Source organism: Anabrus simplex, chromosome 2 (genome assembly GCF_040414725.1).
Source record: "Anabrus simplex isolate iqAnaSimp1 chromosome 2, ASM4041472v1, whole genome shotgun sequence".
Lineage (NCBI taxonomy): Eukaryota > Metazoa > Arthropoda > Insecta > Orthoptera > Tettigoniidae > Anabrus > Anabrus simplex.
This window is the reverse complement of record NC_090266.1, coordinates 1,011,426,948-1,011,445,774: the sequence shown is the minus strand read 5'-3', so window position 1 is coordinate 1,011,445,774 and position 18,827 is coordinate 1,011,426,948. Positions and strand designations below refer to the sequence as shown.

General features: G+C 37.8%; 1 protein-coding gene across 1 annotated transcript in view; it reads left to right on the top strand.

Moving 5' to 3' along the window:
- The window catches only part of LOC136863761 (uncharacterized), a 558,429-nt gene that overhangs the window by 362,553 nt on the left and 177,049 nt on the right, over positions 1–18,827 (top strand). The window lies entirely within an intron of this gene.

Below are 18,827 nucleotides of genomic sequence, written 5' to 3'. Positions count from 1 at the left end.
TCATATAAGCCCATCACCAACTTAGCCTTTATCTCTTCATTCCGAGTGCCCTGCTACCATTGTTTCCACCAGACTATGCCAGCAATCATTCTCGCTATCTTAATGTCTGTTACTTTCAACTTATATCCTCATTTGACTTCTGTACAGAGCAATCTGTCTGAAAACAGATCGATGTGAAGATAGATTCATCCCGAACTGAATAGAATACCGCTGATCGCAACTGAGAACTCACTGCATTAGCTTCGCTGCGCCCTGATTCATTTTCACTAAAAATACTACCAACCTGCGAGAATACACACCCTAAACACTTGGAAGTGATCCATCTGTATATAGAAAAGTACTGCCGGTTGAAACACTGTCAAGGTTTCGTCAGTGCAATATGTATTTTGAACGCGTCACTTCCCAGTGCAGTTTGCAAAATAAGTAATTTTACGCTTAACTTTTCCAGTATTGCGATTTCCCATTTTTCAGTGAAATTTATTAGTGGCTGGAACGTACCATTGTCTTCAATACTGACCTAAAGTTGACATTCGTAAAAGGAAGTGGGTTTCGTTACCCCTTGCATATTTCGTTCGAGGTACACCATTTGTTTCCCAAGCCAGTGTATATACGTGACTACTACCTACCTGCATGAGTACATCCTATTTTATCCTGATGCTTAATAGGCTTACATAGCATATGAATGAAAATTTTAAATTATAATTTATAACGGGAATAATAAAGGCTAATGGTACAACGATATACTCTAGTTATATTTATCTTCAGGAGACACTGTTATAACTCTACCGCAATGTGCGAATGCCTTTCATTGATACACAATATATTGGACTGCCTTGGTAAATTGTGTTTTGTTTCAGTCTGCAGCTTAAGATATCTGTTTACAATGTGACGTTAACTAGAATCCGAATATGGAACAAATCAGTCCGATATATTAAACATTGAGTACATACATACATAAAAATGTAACATCATCCAAATGGGTATTAGTCGAAGTGGCCTGTATCGGTTTCGATCCAACAATTAGCTGGGCGTCGAATAGAACGACTTCTTCTGGGCTCACATCGTAAGATCTGCTTATGGGTGCTTTCCTATCCCATTCTGTTCACACGGCCCTTTTAGTTCTTTTGGTACCTTTCTACGAATTTTAACGTGGGTTGTACCTTCAGTTCGCTCATTACCTTCTCGTTCCACTTGTGGTATTCCATACTTATTTATTTATCATTTATTATGACGCATTTTGTGCGTTAAACTATGTAGTCTTACACTTCTGCACATCAAAGCGTCTCGTTACTATTAACTAGTGATAAATTAACTTGCAATCCAACGGAATTGCAAAACACCGTTCATTTCATTTATACACCCATGCTCATACTCTTACATTCATAGAATATCATAAGTAGTGTACATTCAACTATATCAGTATTTGTTACCTAGCAATCTTGCTCATAAACACACAAACACAACGACACACATACACGCCCAACATGGGCATAACACAACGGTCAGTTAGATCTGCATATACTAAAATAACAGTCTCACATGTTATTGTCATTCACACGCTCAGCTGTGCACTGCACACACGAGTTTGGTAGCTTCCAACAGGTTGTCCCGGCAAGATCTTCTGAATTTAGCTAATGAGGCACTGCGCCTGACACTGACGGGTAAGGAATGCCAAAGTCTGGAGCCTGTAGCAACAAAAGAGTTGTTACACACAGCTGAAAGTTGGACAGGGATAGCAAAGCTTGAGCAAGAGCGCGTGTCAGATTAATGTGGCAAATGGTAAGAGAGTTATTTAAGTTAGTGTAAAATGTACTAAACTGTTGCCTACGTATTTATCTGTGTCCTTGCCACCTGATTTAGTACATCGCATCGATTCAGATAGGTCGTATGGCGACGATGGGATAGCACAGGGCAAGACTGAGATGGCATCGATCGCGGTCCCAGCATTTGCCTGGTGTGAAAATGGGAAACAACTGAAAACCCTCTGCAAGGTTACTGACAGTAAGACTTGGTTCCACTATCTACCGAATGCAAGTTAAAAGTTACAGAGACATTAAACCGCGTAGCCTACGCGCTCGGTTTAAGAACGTTGATTTGACAATGTACTGAAACAGTGAGTCAAATCTGGAAGAGTTTACGTGAGACGTTTAGTTGAGGATTATGTGTTCCATTGCGTTGCTTCAGCAAGGTGTCGTACTATGAAGTCATCCAATTGTGTTGAACTACACCCATAGAATGAATGATGTTATTCATCTATATATATATATATAAATAAAATAACTTGTCCTGACTGACTGACTGATTCATCATCGCCGAGCCAAAACTACTGGACATAAAGAAATGAAATTTTGGGGATATATTCATATTAAGATGTAGGTGCTCGCTGAGAGAGGATTTTTGGATATTCCTTCGCTAAGGGGGTGAAAAGGGGTGTGAAATTTGATGATGATAATAATAATAATAATAATAATAATAATAATAATAATAATAATAATAATAATAATAATGTTGTTTGTTTTACGTCCCACTAACTACTTTATTAAGGTCTTCGGAGACGCCGAGGTGCCGGAATTTAGTCCCGCAGTAGTTCTTTTACGTGCCAGTAAATCTACCGACACGGGGCTGTCGTATTTGAGCATCTTCAAATACTACCGGACTGAGCCAGGATCGAACCTGCCAAGTTGGGGTTAGAAGGCCAGCGCCTTAACCGTCTGAGCCACTCAGCCCGGCAGGTGAAATTTTAAAATGAGTGTATCTGTATCTCAAAACATTAAAAGTTTAAGATGTAAAAATTGGTATTTAGAATCTTCCTTAAAAATAAGGAAACACGCATTTTTGTTTTCGGAAAATCCCAATAGGAGGGGTGAAAAAGAGTGAAAAATGGCTTGAATGCCTTTAATCTGGATACCGGTAATTATATCTCAGAAACTGAAGGTATTACAGACGTGAAAATTGGTACTTTTGATCTCTTTTAAAAATAAAGATACACGATTTTTTGTTTTTGGAAATTCCAATTAATGGGAGGGTGAAAAGGTGGGTGAATTTTTAAAATGATTATATATCAAAACTTAGAAAGTTTACAGATGTAAAAATTGGTATTTAGAATCTTCATTAAATACAAAGAAACACGTATATTTTGTTTTCGGAAAATCCCAATAGCAGGGGTGAAAAGGGGTTGAAAATGGGTTGAATGCCTTTAATTAGGATACTCATATCTCAGAAACTGAAGATATTACGGACCTGAAAATTAGTATTTGGAATCTCCTTTAAAAATAAAGAAACATGTATCTTTTGTTTTTGGAAAATCGAATTAATGGGGGTGAAAAGGGGGTGGATTTTTTAAATGAGTGTGTCTATATCTAAAAACTTTTTAAGTTTACAGATGTAAAAACTGGTGTTTGAATCTCCTTTAAAAACAAAGAAACACGTATTTGTTTCGGATAATCCCGATAGGAAGGGTGTAAAGGGGTGAAAATGGGGTTGAATGCCTTTAATGAGGCTACTTATATCTCAGAAACTGAAGATATTACAGGCCTGAAAGTTGGTATTTGGGATCTCCTTTAAAAATGAAGAAACACGTATTTGTATAATTTTGGAAAATCAAATTAATGGGGGTTAAATAGGAGTGAGAAATTAGGGTGAATTTTTAGAAAGACTTGATCTACAGTATACCTCAGAAACGTAAAATATGACAGACGTTAAAATTGGTACTTGGAATCTCATGTAAAACTAAAGAAACATAGGTAATTGGCTTTTATTTTTGGAAACTCCACTTCAGGGGAAATTAGAAAGGGGGTGGGGCCGATGACCTTCGATGTTAGGCCGCTTAAAACAACAAGCATCATCATCATCATCAAAAAGGGGGTGAAATTTTAAAATGGGCATTTCTACAGCATGTCTCAAAAACTTAACATGTTACCGAAGTGAAAATTAGCATTTATATCTTTATTAAAAATAAAGAAACATATATTTTTTGTTTTCTGAAAAACCACTTGGGTAGAGGGGTAAAAGTGACTGAAAATGGGGTTGAATTCTTTTAAATAGGATATTGATGTCTCAAACGCTGAAGATGTTACAGACGTGAAATTTGCTATTTGGAATTTCCTTTAAAATAAAGGAATACGTATTTTTTGTTTTCGAAAATACACCTAAAGGGAGGAGGGAAATTTAAAAAAATTAGTTGAATTATTTGTTATACTATTATCACACAAACGAAAGATTTTGCAGACGTGAAAATTGATTTTTGGAATCTGCTTTAAAATTAAAGAAACACGTGTTCTCGGAAAATCCAATGAAGGGGAGGAGGTGAAAAATTGAAAAATTAATTGAGTTAATTGTATGATGATACATCTAATAAAAACTAAAGTTGTTACAGGCGTAAAAATTGATATTTGGATCTCCTTTAAAAACAAAGAAAAAAGCGTTTTTGGGCGAAATCATTTTGGGGGCGGGGGTGAAAAGGAGTTGAATTCTTTTCATGTGGACACATACCTCAAAAACTGAAGATGTTAGAGTCGTGATAACTGGTATTTAGAAGATCCTTTACCATTAAAGACACAAGTATTTTTAACGGGAAATTCACTTAAGGGGGCGGTGAAAGGAAGTGAAAAATGTGAATTTTCTTTTTATGGGGATACTTATATCTCAGAACCGAGGGAAACAGACGTGAATATTGGTATTTGAAATATCCTTTAAACATAAGGAAACGCGCCTTCCTATTTTTTTTTGGGGGGGGGGGGTGTAAATCAACTTAACGGCAGTGGGGTGAAAATTGAGTTGAGACCGATTGATTTTACCGTTCATAATGTACTTATTCTGATCATAAACTGATCATTTTTAATCTTTCTTGGGTTCGTTTTCAAGAGCCATCCTTTCCTTTGGAGAACCTTCTTAGATTATAGTAGATTCTCCTGGCATACAATTAAAAATTTAAACACATTTGAAATAAACGATAGGAATGAGATTTTTACCGTGCAATTGTTCACCTCTATAATAAGGTCAATAATGCACAGAAGTATGTCATTCGTATCGCCAGAAATCCTGGGCACTTGCCTACGGGCGACAATGGTGCTGGTCACATTGACATCAATGACAATGGCAGCTGATGTAATTTTCCGCCAAGTAGCGGTCGTGCATCTTACTTTGGGGTCCAGAACATCATTAATAATAATAACAATAATAATAATGATAATAATAATAATAATAATAATAATAATAATAATAATAATAATAATAATAATAATAATAATAATAATAATAATAATAATAATATTCTGCACCGTCGTCAAAATGTGCGAACCGCACTGGAAACGGGTCCTGGACGGTGATGACTATGAATGCAGTCCGGCCGCGGGTTCGGTACCGCCAAGGCACCCAAGACGACACCACCCCGGATCTCCTCAAGGATTTGATCCACATTAAAAATGCTTATAGGTAAGGTTGGCAAAGATTTCGGGACCCAACTGACCGGATGGAATACCTGGAGCTAGCCCGGGAAGTACGGAATCCATTGCTGGAAAGTATATTGAAAAATGTGAGGAACGAGTCAGATCGCGAATTTTGGCGGAATCTCTCAGAAAACGAGTAAGATCGTGAATATTGACTGATTATTTTTAAACCTTAAGCATTTAATTTTAAACTTCAGTAAAGTACCGTAGCGAAGCACGGGTATCTTGCTAGTATTGTCATACAGGCCGAGAAGTACGAGTGTGATATGTAGTTTAACTTGGGGTCGTTGTGAGTGTAAAGAGTAAGTACTTAGCGTTGATTCCAAGTGAATTCCAAACACTGATTTCAGTAATATCCTCCGATAGCACAGAATATTTGATGCTTTAACAATGCATCGTTCTTTAGCTGTTGATTTAACCGTAAGAATGAAATCAACCGACTAACAAAGGCGGTATTAAGACATACGTGCCGTGGACGTTCTGAAGAATATAAATCCAGTAATTCTAAATTTCACTGCACACACACACACACACACACACACACACACATACACACACAGGTCGCGCGCATACATACACACACGCACGGTCGCGCGCACACATACACACAAGGACGTGGTGGAAGTATTTCAGTGCTGACTAATTCTTCTCTTTTCTAAATGAAAATCATATAGCAGAATTCGATCTCACCATGTAGAAATATGGGATTGAACAGTGAAAAGTAAGAATATGTAACAGTTCAGATTATTGATAATCAGGATAATCATTGTATCATAGAATTGCGATGTTATCAATCCATTTAAATAATAAAGGTAGAAGGCAGAATCATTGGACTTCACTGAATTGTTTACAATGCTACCTGATTTCAGTATTGACATGTATAGCTTATCCATCTCTGCAGTTAACAGTATTGTTATTATTATTATTATTATTATTATTATTATTATTATTATTATTATTATGATTATTATGATTATTATTATTATTATTATTATTATTATTATGATTATTATGATTATTATTATTATTATTATTATTATTATTATTATTATTATTATTATTATTATTATTATTATTATTATTATTATTATTATTATTATTACATACTGCTGATCTATGCATCGTTTATTAATATGTCACTGTGCACAGCACACGAATCCTATCGATTACACCTGATATATTTGCAGTCCTTTTGTAAACGCAGCTTCACCCGAAACCACTGGAAATTTTAGAGCAGATGACAAAGAGCTTTTCAGTAGATTGGTACACATATTGATTTTTGGCTGTGTGAAGTCAATGAATCGCAGAAATGTGTAACCATGAAGCATTATTACGAGCATCAGGCAGTTTTATAGAAACTAAAAACGTAATGTAATTGATATTGTGTTGCAAGAGAGTTACTAGGATGATATCACTACTGTGTCATAACATCAGAGGAACGGCATTTTCACAATATTCTATGATAGCACAATAACGCATACGTAATGGGCTTTGGACCATATTGGAATTAAATTACCGAGCAAACTTTACATTACCAAGTTATATCGCTTTACAATAACAGATAAACTTGCTTTTGAATATAGCATACGCATTAGTTGTGGGCCGGCACGTGTTCGTTCATTCTCTACAGAAAATGAGCCGATCATAACTGGCAGTCGAAACAGTCATACGCAGTGTTTATGGTCTAAATATGGCGTACGCTAGTTCGTTCCTATATGCCTTATATGTTCACACGAAAAGAAACCGTAGACAACAATTTTCTACCAATCCAGTGCGTTATCTATATAATTTATCTTGTTTTCAATGAAAGGTATAATTGACTAATAATTACAGTTTAATCACTAAAATCGCCTTTTTTAAATACTTGGACGGAATGGAATATTAAAATTATAGGATGTTATTTATTGTATCACAGATACACACAACCCGCAAATGTAAAATTTTATAAACTTAAATGCTTTTCTTCCAAAATCTAATAATTAAATTCTAATAATGAAAATGATACTTTTTCCTTAGTGAAGTGTGTCCCTTCCTCAATCTTCTGTAGTACCGTGCATGGCCTCCTTCGGCATTTCTGGGGTCTCTGACACGCTGGGTCATGCTTGTGACCAGTAGATGAACGTCATCTTGAGGACGAAGGTCCCATTCCATCCGGGAAACTCTAATGAGGTCCGCGATGGTCTGCAGAGGTTGCAGATGATAGAAAAAACGTTTCTAACCTGCCCCATGAATGCTCAATGCATTTCATGTCCAGCTGGCCACTTCGTATGGTTGATACCCGTCTCTTGCTGCACCAGAATGAGGGTGACGACGCAAATTAACACATTGCTGACCGGATGCTTGAGCTTGTCTAATACCCTGTGGACCGGACATTTTTCTACTAGGCATACTAGGATGCACTTGATTATAAAAACGTAAATAAATATTAAACCAGTCAATATTTTATCTTTAAAGTTGGTATGGGTACTCTCCAATGCTCCTAGTAATAGTGGATCTGCCTTTACAAAACCATATTCAGCGTCAATTCCTAACACATCATTAATGTTTACATCGTTGTCGTCGTTAGAATCACTTGAATAAATCAGTACACTAGGTAAATTACGGCCTGTAGAGGCTTGAATATCACTTCCGCTATCACTGTCACATTCAGTTTCCACTAATTCATTAGACTATTCCATTTGAATGATCATCGGCATATAATTCATCTAAAATATCGTCGTCAGCTAACACCGTATTCCGCGGGCGCTCCATCTTGTCATTGACTGAACCGGCAGAAAGAAAGTCGACGTTTCGAAACTAAATCAAAGAATAAAAGAGGCCGCGAATAAAAGAAAAGTGGCAGATATACATCTACGATTTATTCTACTCAATGTGCACGTCCGAAATAGTTCAAGATGTGCTCAAGAGATGTCACAGGAAGACCGAAAACAATGTCGTGAATAAAACCGAGATTTCTCGGGGCCCGTCACCTACCGCTGGCGAGCGTACTACGAGATTTCTCGGGGCCCGTCACCCATGTGTTAATTCAGCAAAATATTAATCGACAAAGGGTTGTGCAAGTGCTCGAAGAATTTCATCGGTGTAAGGCTGGGCAGTTAACGTTCTTTGGATTAGTATCGAAGGTGTACGATAGCCATGCATGATCCTATCCCGAAACATTTCACCATCATCTTCAAATGCATGCAACTATTGAACAGGTTGTTACTGTCCACCGCGTGCATTGCTTCTCCACACCCTTTGTCGTCGTATATCTAGTCTACTGTAAGTGATATCCGGATTTCAACTCCAAACATGGCATTACGACATTCACCCAACCCCCAATTAAGATGTTATATGTCCCAACTTCTGCTCTTAACTCGATGATGGTTTTCTAGTGGAACACTTAGAATCGGTCGAAATAACCTTAACTGGGCAATATACTGTAGATAGATTACAGTTCACGCAGTCATATGGAGCCCGGTTGCTCTCACAAAATCATCTCGTTATTATCCAGCAATCGAAGTTAGTCTCCTCTGGGCTGTTATGCTGATATACAGATTTTGGTGTGGCGTTGTCACCTTCGGTAGACCTAACTATGTCTGACAGTCGCATCATTGGGCTCACGGTGCCTTTTCCACATTTTTGACAACGGACTATGGGTAACCCTTACGATGCGTGAAAGTCCATGTTGAACAAATGACACAATTCAGCCTCGGTCACACTGGGAAGTATGTATTGGACATTAAAGTTAAAACGTAGTTGGAGCTCATACTACATCGTATAGTTCACCCCAGGCTCAAGAAAGACTGTAGGCAGCGGCATCTACTGTTCTGTAAAGCGGCAATTGCATTACGTGTGTGTGCACAGTGTTCTGTACCACTTAATAAAACAATAATGCACGTCCTACCAAAAAATTTGCCTAAACCCACAATATTCTGAACTTTATTGTGGTGTTCATTTTGGCAAACTCAAAACTGTTTCTTAAGTTCCCTGCTGTGAGCGTAAGACCATCGCCACTTAAGTCACGACATCCATGCAACTAAAGAATTAAACTTTTCGTAGCCTTTAACATTAACGAAATTTCTTAATAATTTATTTATTCTCTCAGAAATTAAATTGGTACAGGGTACGAGATTTCCTGTGCGCCCGTAACTAGGCCTAGCTGGTGAACAAGCGAAACCCCAGGGGTGCTCAGTTCGGCATGATTACTGACTGGATAAATACAAGTTGCAGGATTTAATATGAGGTTCGAAAATAAGAATATCTGATATTCAATGAATATTGTAACATAATTAATTCATTATGGCAACCTGATTATCTATGATTTTGGGAATGATCGCTACGTTAAATCAAATTACTGATGATTCTGCCATCCTGATTTTCTATGATTTTGGGAATGATCCCTACGTTAAATTAAATTACTGATGATTCTTGACGTGACATAATAATAATTCGAACAAATAGGGTGGTACACATGACTCTTTTGCCATACAATTATAACAGAGCTATTTCAGTATTTTACAAATGGCATTTGATAATATTAATTTAATTATTTGAAATTTTTGAATCTTGAAAAATGAGGCAGGTGTATCAAATTCTTCGAACAATCTGAAAAACACATTACATTTGAATGGAGTGTAGGAGAAAAAACTTATTCAAACTTAAAAAGTCGATGACTTCTCATATCAAAATGTTAATGAAGTTACGTTTTAAAACAATATTTATTATCATTAAATATATCTTGAAAGTGATTTAAGTTCAGTCAAATTAACTCGAGACGTCGAGTATATCCGCTTAAAACCTTTCTCACTTCTCTCCTCGTGAGAACTAAAACCTAACGCTACTATTACGTGGTCATTCTTAAGAAAAAGAAATTATTACACCTCAAATAAATCATTAAATCAAAATAATTCATCGACATGGGAATACTGTCCAAAATTGTAAATTAAATGCCACTAAAGTGTCATAGATTATCCCCTCTGTTAACACATCGATCTGAAATACACAATATGAAACGTATAACTAGAAAATTTGACTAATTCTACCAACTATCTACAGGAAAAATTTCTAAAGAAGAACTATTTACAATACCTACATCATATCCATGTACTAATTAACATTATCATTCTCCATTAGGTCCATTTAGAAGTGTCATTGAAAATGCCAAGTTTCCACGTGAGCACGATTTCTGGCGATAAAAGTGAGCTCGCCTGGTATCGAATTACAAATAACAATCTGGACATTATTTGAGAATCAACTTTCCAAATTTAATTCCCTTCCAGTAAGATTCACACAAACATTCGATTCTTTAAATTTTTGACTTCCAGAAGTTACAAAAGCATAAGCTTATTCCAAAATATCAAGACAGAATTCTGGAGTACATATATCGACATATATTAATTATTACCATCATCAGAAGACTTTATCACAGTTACTACACCTTATATAATCTCGAAGAACCATTACCTATTTCCTACCATGATCAACATCCTGTATTAAAAAATATCGTCGCACAAACACGTGACAATTCACTATCATACGACTCATATAACATGTACAAATTCCACATAAATTCCTCGTTCAATAACAACATTTTAACGACGACTAATATTCATCACAAACACATATCACACAATGTGTAGTCAGAAAATTACATAAGAACATGTTGTCATCTAAGAAACAAGTCTTACTCCCATTAAATTCGTTTCGATGATTAAATATACCATTAAGAATTATATATTACTGCTCATGTACTCCTAATAAATCGATAATCTCATTCCGGAGTTCAAATCTCGATGACATACTACAATTACCACGAGGTACGAATGTAAGTCCAAATATCACGGAAAATCAAGAAAATATAGGAAAACATTATCTCAATAAATTCCTAACACACAGATTAACTCATTCATAGAATGAAATTCGTTAAATAAGGAAGGACGGTTACTATAACACATGGATAACTTCAGCTGATCTATCGGTTCAGAACTCAACAACACCTGATCAGGAATCTAAATCAAGTACACGAATGAAACTCCAAGTCCTATCTCGTATATTCGGAAACATCAATGAAATATCATGAAAAACATATCTACTAGAGACTCCAATACCACACCAAAAGAATAAAATAGAACTAAAGGGCTAAAAAGAAAAGATATAAATAAGACGTTGTCGACTTTACTTATACTGTAGTCTTCATATTGAGCTCCTGGCGTCCTAAATCGAACATTCTAGGGTTGAAATCCTTGCATCTCTCCGCTGTTGGCGACCGTCCGTTGATTTAGTAGCTCATGATGGAATGTGTGTAGAATCCGGCATTAACTCCCATCTTCTCGCGATGAATGCTGTTGAGGTCCTCTTCCGCTTTACACTTCCCGATGATTTTGCTGGAACTTGTACAGAATAAATTAGAAAAGGGTCCTGGTTACAATCCTGCAAGATGTTATAGAAAAACACGTACTTAACTATTTATCTGTATCATTCGACGTCTATTGGTTGAACGCTAGTTGTAGTCGTAGGCTGGCACAATTTAAGTAGAGGCTTAACGCTGGAAATGCGTCCACTATCCCTGGTGATGACTGTATCTCAACTGACGTTCTCGTAGATCAATGTCTCAAGTGTAGTTGAAGAATAACTGCATGAAGTGAGAGTGGGCGTGTGTATGACTCGCTTTAAGTAAGGCAATGCTCCACTGATCGTAGGAAGTACGAATCAGTTCATGTACTGAATTCCTGTCATTTCCTTTAATTAAATTCGGACTACTTTCTGCCAGTACACCATTCAAATTAAATATATGTTCAGTTAATGTTTATTATAGTTCACACGTGATATCATTAACACTCTCCAGGATAATTTCACATTTATACATCTTCATAAATACACATATCACGCCGTTGAAGTTATTAATAATCTTTTCATTGAGTTTAATCTAGTACAACTGCACGCGAACATATTCGAGCTATTTTCTTCCCTTTTCCTTTCTTTATTTCTATTTTTTTCTGATCCAATTAGAGCTCCCCCTTCAGGTTGGAAACGGCTCGCCGCCTTGCCCAAGGACAAGCACGTGCGATGCCGACAAAGATCTAGACTCATGACACACTGCCCCACATTCGACCAGCTGACGCAAAAGCATACGGCCACATCCACTTCTTACCTTGACAAAATTTTATACTACGATAAAATTTTCAGATTATTTTCACATCATTAAATGTGCTAAGGATGCTCTGTATGTCTCCCACAGATCATTTCCAAGTATGAGATTTACTCTCTGTATTGAACCCATAATTCTACGGTGAGAAAAATTTTTATTTTTCTCAAATATTTTTTTGGTATTCAGAAACTACTGTATGTTTGAGGGCAGCCATTTTGCGCTCCCAAGAGCCCGATGTTGCGTGGGAAGGTTCCCGCAAGGCGAGCTCGTGGATTGCCGGGACACCTCGGTGGAACTCGAGTGCCCGACAATTTTCTAAATTAATGAATTCTGCACAACGAGGGATTTTGACAAGATAGTAAAGGAAGAAATATATAAGCGAAATTATTCATACACCCTCTGTGAAGGTAGTGACACCAGGGACAATTTAGATGCAGTTAAGCCCAAGTGTGTGTTAGCGTGAGAACAGCGAGCTAGTTACACGTGCCAAGGTCGTGGGCAGAAGAAAAACGCGCGAAACGCACGGGCAGAAACAATTTATTTCTCATGTTGTGAGTGTAGAAAAATTATAAAATTAACACCTAACATAAGTGCAAGTCTGTCCGGAGTTCTGGGACAAGTCTTATCAAAATCGGTTTATTAGAAGCAAATTTGGCAGATTACACCACCGAGACTCATAGAGGGGATAGCGTCCTTCCGGAAATTATAAAAGAAACCCCCCACCGTAGATTTTTGAGTGTCGATCTGGAACTTGAAGCCGCGGGAGCTCGTGCCCGTCGTTATTAGAATTTCGCGCCAGATTGACCGACAATATTTCAATACATGTTCGTGGCTAAAGTCCATATATTTAGTAAGAAGAAAAGTGAATTGGAGAAGCTGTGAACGTTTGCAGACGAACTGGGAAGGTGTAGGCTGGTTGAAAAATACACAGCAGATTTTATTTTTATCATTTCCTGTACTCTTGTAAGTGAAGAAGGTCTGGGGGAAGCGATTCAAAATAGTTCGACTCCCTTATCGGCCGAACACCTGTTCTTGTTGAAACAACGGGGAGAGAAACCACTCTGGGAGACGCATCAGACAGTTATAGCCGACTGCAGAACGAGGGAAGTTCGTGGTGCAAGTTACAGAGAAAGTGCATTGTTTATATGGTAGTTTTAATCTCGTGTGTGTGAAGGGTAGTGTTTGGATGAGTGAGTTTTTAAAAATGAAAATGTTATCTGTAAAAATGAGTGGCTAAGTACGAGGTTGCTGGGATGATGCAATCAGAATGCTGAGAATGTCACCATTGTGCAGGTCTGTCTATTTTATATTATGTTGTAGTTAGTTATTTAGTTACTGTCTGTCCTAAACAAAATTTCCAGATGATTGTCGGGTGATATTCGTAATTATCAGGCGAAAGGCGTTGTAAATTTTGGTCAGCGTGTGAAATTTTCAGTGTGTAAATTTCATGTCTAGAACGGTAAAATGCGACGCTTAAAATTTTGTGTTGAGATGAGATATCATTCAAAGTACGGATTTGTGAACGTTATAAGTGTAAATTTGTCGTGGCGAATATTGTAATCTCAGGTGTCAGTTGCATTCAGAAATGCTGGTTAATAATAATAATAATAATAATAATAATAATAATAATAATAATGTCTACCGCGGGATAAGGAAATTCTTCTATGTCAAGTTGCATTTAACCAGTTATTTTTACAAGGATCGTAAGCATATTTAGATAATGTCAATGAAATTTTGTTAGAGTCACAGTCATTAACGGGAAGAAAATTTTTGAGACATCGTGTATACTTGAATTGCGAAAGGTCGATGTGTGCTCTTGGATTTTTGAGGTTCGAAAGTCGTAATTATAGTAAAGTCAGAGATGTGCTTAATAATGGTTGTCGTTTTCACCAGGGGATCGATGTATGAAAAAGGGTCTCGAAGGAAAAGGGATTGAGAGCGATGGATTTATATGTACGTGGAGATGAGAGAGAAGTGTTACCGCTGGAATAAAGCGATGAGAAAGAGTGTTGAGACATTTGTGTAGAGGAAGTATTGAGGAACAGGCTGTGTTGAAACAGGCTGTATTGTTTTCCGCAATCAATCCGAACTTGAGACGACTATGATGTGAAGCATTGTAAATTGATAGAACGATTCCAAGTGAAAACGACTCTAGTAAAATGTAAAGGTCTGGGTAGTAAACATCCAGTGATTTTTGTTAAGATAAGGTACGGCCTCACGGATTGAAGAGCAACTTTGGACACACGGTTGGGTTATATTTAATTTGTTCATTGGAGAGGTCATGGATAAGATGGTTGGAATTGATGATAGGCGATCTGCGAATTTCGAATGTGATGGTGATGATTATTATTTTGAAGGCATCCACTAAAAGGGAAACGTGTGTTGGGAATTTTCATTGGCAGCCCTGACACTTCAGTGCACAGGCTGAGATTGTGTTCGAGGTGGAGAATCGTTCGTCACGTCTATTTATTTTTGAGTTCACATATTATGATGAGGTAGACACTTGTTGTATTTTTCGAGAGGTAGGTACTTACAGTGTTTCGACTTGCATTCTTTTGATAATAGAGACGTGGTTCCGTCGTGCGTATTTTTTTTGTCTGACCAGATTCAGTGTTACTGTTGGAGGTTTGTTGGAAATTGCGGTTCGCCTGATATGTTAAGGGAGACGTGGTGCGACCCACTTTGACGCCCGACGATAGATTTAGGACGTCACGTGTTTATTCTTGGAGTCATTGATGATGAGACGTCCTAGGTCACGCCCGACGATAGGATTTGGAAGGCATCATGTATATACTGATTAGGTTTAGGGTGTACAGATTTCAAGTGAGCCCGACGATAGGTCTGGGATGGTAGCTGTACACGCTCAAGTCTCGGTTTAGATTTTTTTTTCTTTTGTTTCTTTTGTGAAGTGGCCTGGTTGAAGGTAGCCATTACAGTACGATATGATTTATTGTAGAGGGTCTGTGCGAAGCTCTCATTGAGATAACGGGACTGTTGTTGATAAACGAGGGCTGTCCAAGTATGGGACACCGACCCGATCTAGATTAAATATTTTTACTGTGTTTCTTCGTGCGTGTTAAGCTGTATGACTTTGAGATGTTAATTTATTTTTACGAACTTCATTGTTTCTCGTTTTAACGTCCGTTTTCGTTTGATGGTGTGCATATTGACACTCAGTGTTTTAGAATGAGACTTGAGTTGCGAATGCGGTTTCGATTCGTCAGCCAGTATTTTATTTTATTTTCACCTTGTCGTATTTTCATTCGTAGTCATAGTTAGAGTAAGTAAGTATTCACTTTACCAGTAGTGTGTTGGGACAGACAGTAAATAGAGAGATCTGTACTGGTAGCATTGTTGTCAAGGGAAAGAATTCCTTAAATTTGTAGTAAATTTTAGCGTGGACTGGTAAATTTATTAAGCATAACAAACCCATTTCTAACCTGAAAATCGGTTCAATAATAATATTTTCAAGTGACTTTTCACTTTTTTGATTAACTTCAGTGTTTGGCATTTCTTCTAAATGCATGATTAGTAAGTGTTTCCTGCATTTCGCAGTTTTGTTCCTTTAGAACGACTTAACGTAAGATCCTCCCGGATCATGTGGTTGTTGGTTCCTTCCGAACAGTTGTTTGGGTGATGCACAGTTAGCATCGGGATTAACGTATCACTTAAGGGTGTCATGAATGACAAATACATGGTGGAATTTTATGTCAATTGTGAATGATGCTATTAACTTGTAGTGAACACCATGCTTTCCCATAATATTTCGCAACCTATCCAAAGCAACTGATAGTCAGTTTGGTTCGATTAAGGGTCCATTCGGCGGATGTTCCGTATCCGTGAAGGGTATTTGACTGGTGGATAACCTTAATTAAGAGAAAATCAGGCGTTCTACTTGTTGAAAGTCAGATTTTCCACGGATCGTGTGGATTAACTCTCAGTTCTTGTTTGGAATAATAGGTGCCCGGTTTTTCAGGTCTTCCCTTTTTCAGTTTTTCAGTTTCGCTGTCCACTAAAATATTAGCTTCTCCGAAGCAACTCTTCGACATTTGAAGAAAGTAGAAGTGACGATATGTAATGTGACTGTGTTTGGAACTTTTCAAAAATCAATAAATTTTTTTTTTATATTTTTGTGGCAAGAATGCATATTAAATTAACGATGTTATCGTGCTCTTTCAGTTTAATAAAAGTTAGTAAGCACATTTTTGCTCCTCATTTCAAGTAGTTAGGCTTTCTTCTGAACCCCATCGTTTGGTTAAGATCGTGACCGAATTTATTCCCGCAACGACCCAAGATTTAAGAGTTCTAAATTGTTCTACTATAGCAGCCGTGGCCGACCAACGATGGAATGGTAAGTTCAAGGGTTCAGTATTAGTTCTCTTCCTGAAGAATCCTTATACATTTTCACTTGTACGAAATCACATTTAAAACATTCATCTAGCAGCTGGTGATTTTTCCAGGACATGATTAATTGCTACCTTCCTCGACAGAATAATCTTGACCCATCCGATGTATTTTTTTCCTCTTTATTCATCTGGTCTATAATAAAGTCTCGTGTTGGAGTCATCCCCACGGTGAATGAATTCCTTCTGGAGAGTGAAATGTTTATTTTTACATTGTAGTTTTCTTCTGACGCCCTGTTTTTTCTGGTATGTACCGTGGCGCTGTAGGATTTAATTCTCTTGTTTCTTGTTGTTGGTTCCGATGCCTCTGGAATTCTAACTTTCTGCTCCAGTCCCATCTGGGTTCGTACCTTGCTTATTGATTGCATCCTTCTATTTTCCGCCCTTCTCCGTTTCTTTTCTCAGTTCATCGTGATACCTCATTATCTCCTGATGTCTACTCTCCATATCATCTCCGAAGTTTTTATAACTCTGATCAGAGTGATATCTTGGTCTTTCGTATGGTCTGTTTCTTCTGCAATTTCGGGGTCTGTCTTGTGTCCGATAATTCCCTCGTCGTCTGACGTTCCTCTGGTCTTCTTTCCTGTCATCTCTGGATATCATTATTCTTTCATATCATGTACGATAGTACGTTTTCTGATAATTACTGTACTCTTTCTGTTGGTTGGTACTTCCCTTCTCTTGGGACGAAGCTGAAGCTTGATTTTTAGTAGTCTCTATCACGTTTATCTGATGAGTGTTACTCCTAGGATTTTTAGGTACTGCCGAGACATTCATCGTGTGTCTTAGAATAGCCTCAGCCTGTACAGCCGTTTGAACATTAGCAGCGATGAGTAAGCGCTGCACCTCTGGAGGAAACTGCTTTGCTATGGCGTTGACGAGTTTCGTTTCAGTTCAAGGCGTATCTAAGTCCTTCATACGTCGTACCTGGTTACAGAAATAGTTCGCATACTGAGTTTTTCCAGAGTTTGCATATTTCCTAGAGTATAAATCAAGACGTACGGATTGCTGCAAATCTGCGCCCCGGTATCTCTGTAAAAAGAGGCGTTTGAAACACTCGAAGTCCTCAAATGTCTACCGGAAAGCATGGTACCAATTTATGACATCTCCATCTAAAAATTCTCCGCTGTTCGAAGATGTTTCTCCGGTGGAATCTTATTCTCGCAAGTGTATTCCTCAAGATCTCGGATGAAATTTTTAGGTGCTACCTCGTTAAGATTATTACATTTTCTAGATCTGTCCTCGTTCACTCTAATGAGATTGATAATTTGAGGTACGTTACTCAGCTGTATATTGCCTGTACTTGACCCTGACTGTTCTATATTCACGACGTTCGGTGTAACAAATAAACCACGCCGGCTCCGTGATGTACAGGATACAGTAGGTGTAAATGAGGGATGGGAAGGAAATCGGGGAATTGTAGAAGACTGGTGGTCTAATTATTTAAGGGGAAGGAGATTGCAGGCTAAGGGCTCTGTTCAGGATCAGAATTCAGGAGAGGTGTCTATGAGAAATCGGTACGAGTCACTGCAGGTAGAACAACCGAGGGAAGATAAGGAACAGGGAACTGTTGTTGAGATGTGTGGAAGTAGGAGGAAGGAAAAAGGTGGGAAAGAAAAAGACAGGTTGAACAGGGTCATGGGAGAGAGAAAAGGGAGGAGGAAATAGTTTCTGCAGCAGTGAGAGAGGATAGGGCTGACCAGGAGGGGAGGGGATCAAATGAGGTGGGTAGGGTTGAGGCTCTTATCATGGGGGATTCCATCGTTAGACATGTGGGGAAAGATTGTTGAGGAAAGGGAACCATGGTAGAATGTTATCCAGGAATTAGGTTGAGGCAGATGTTGAGGA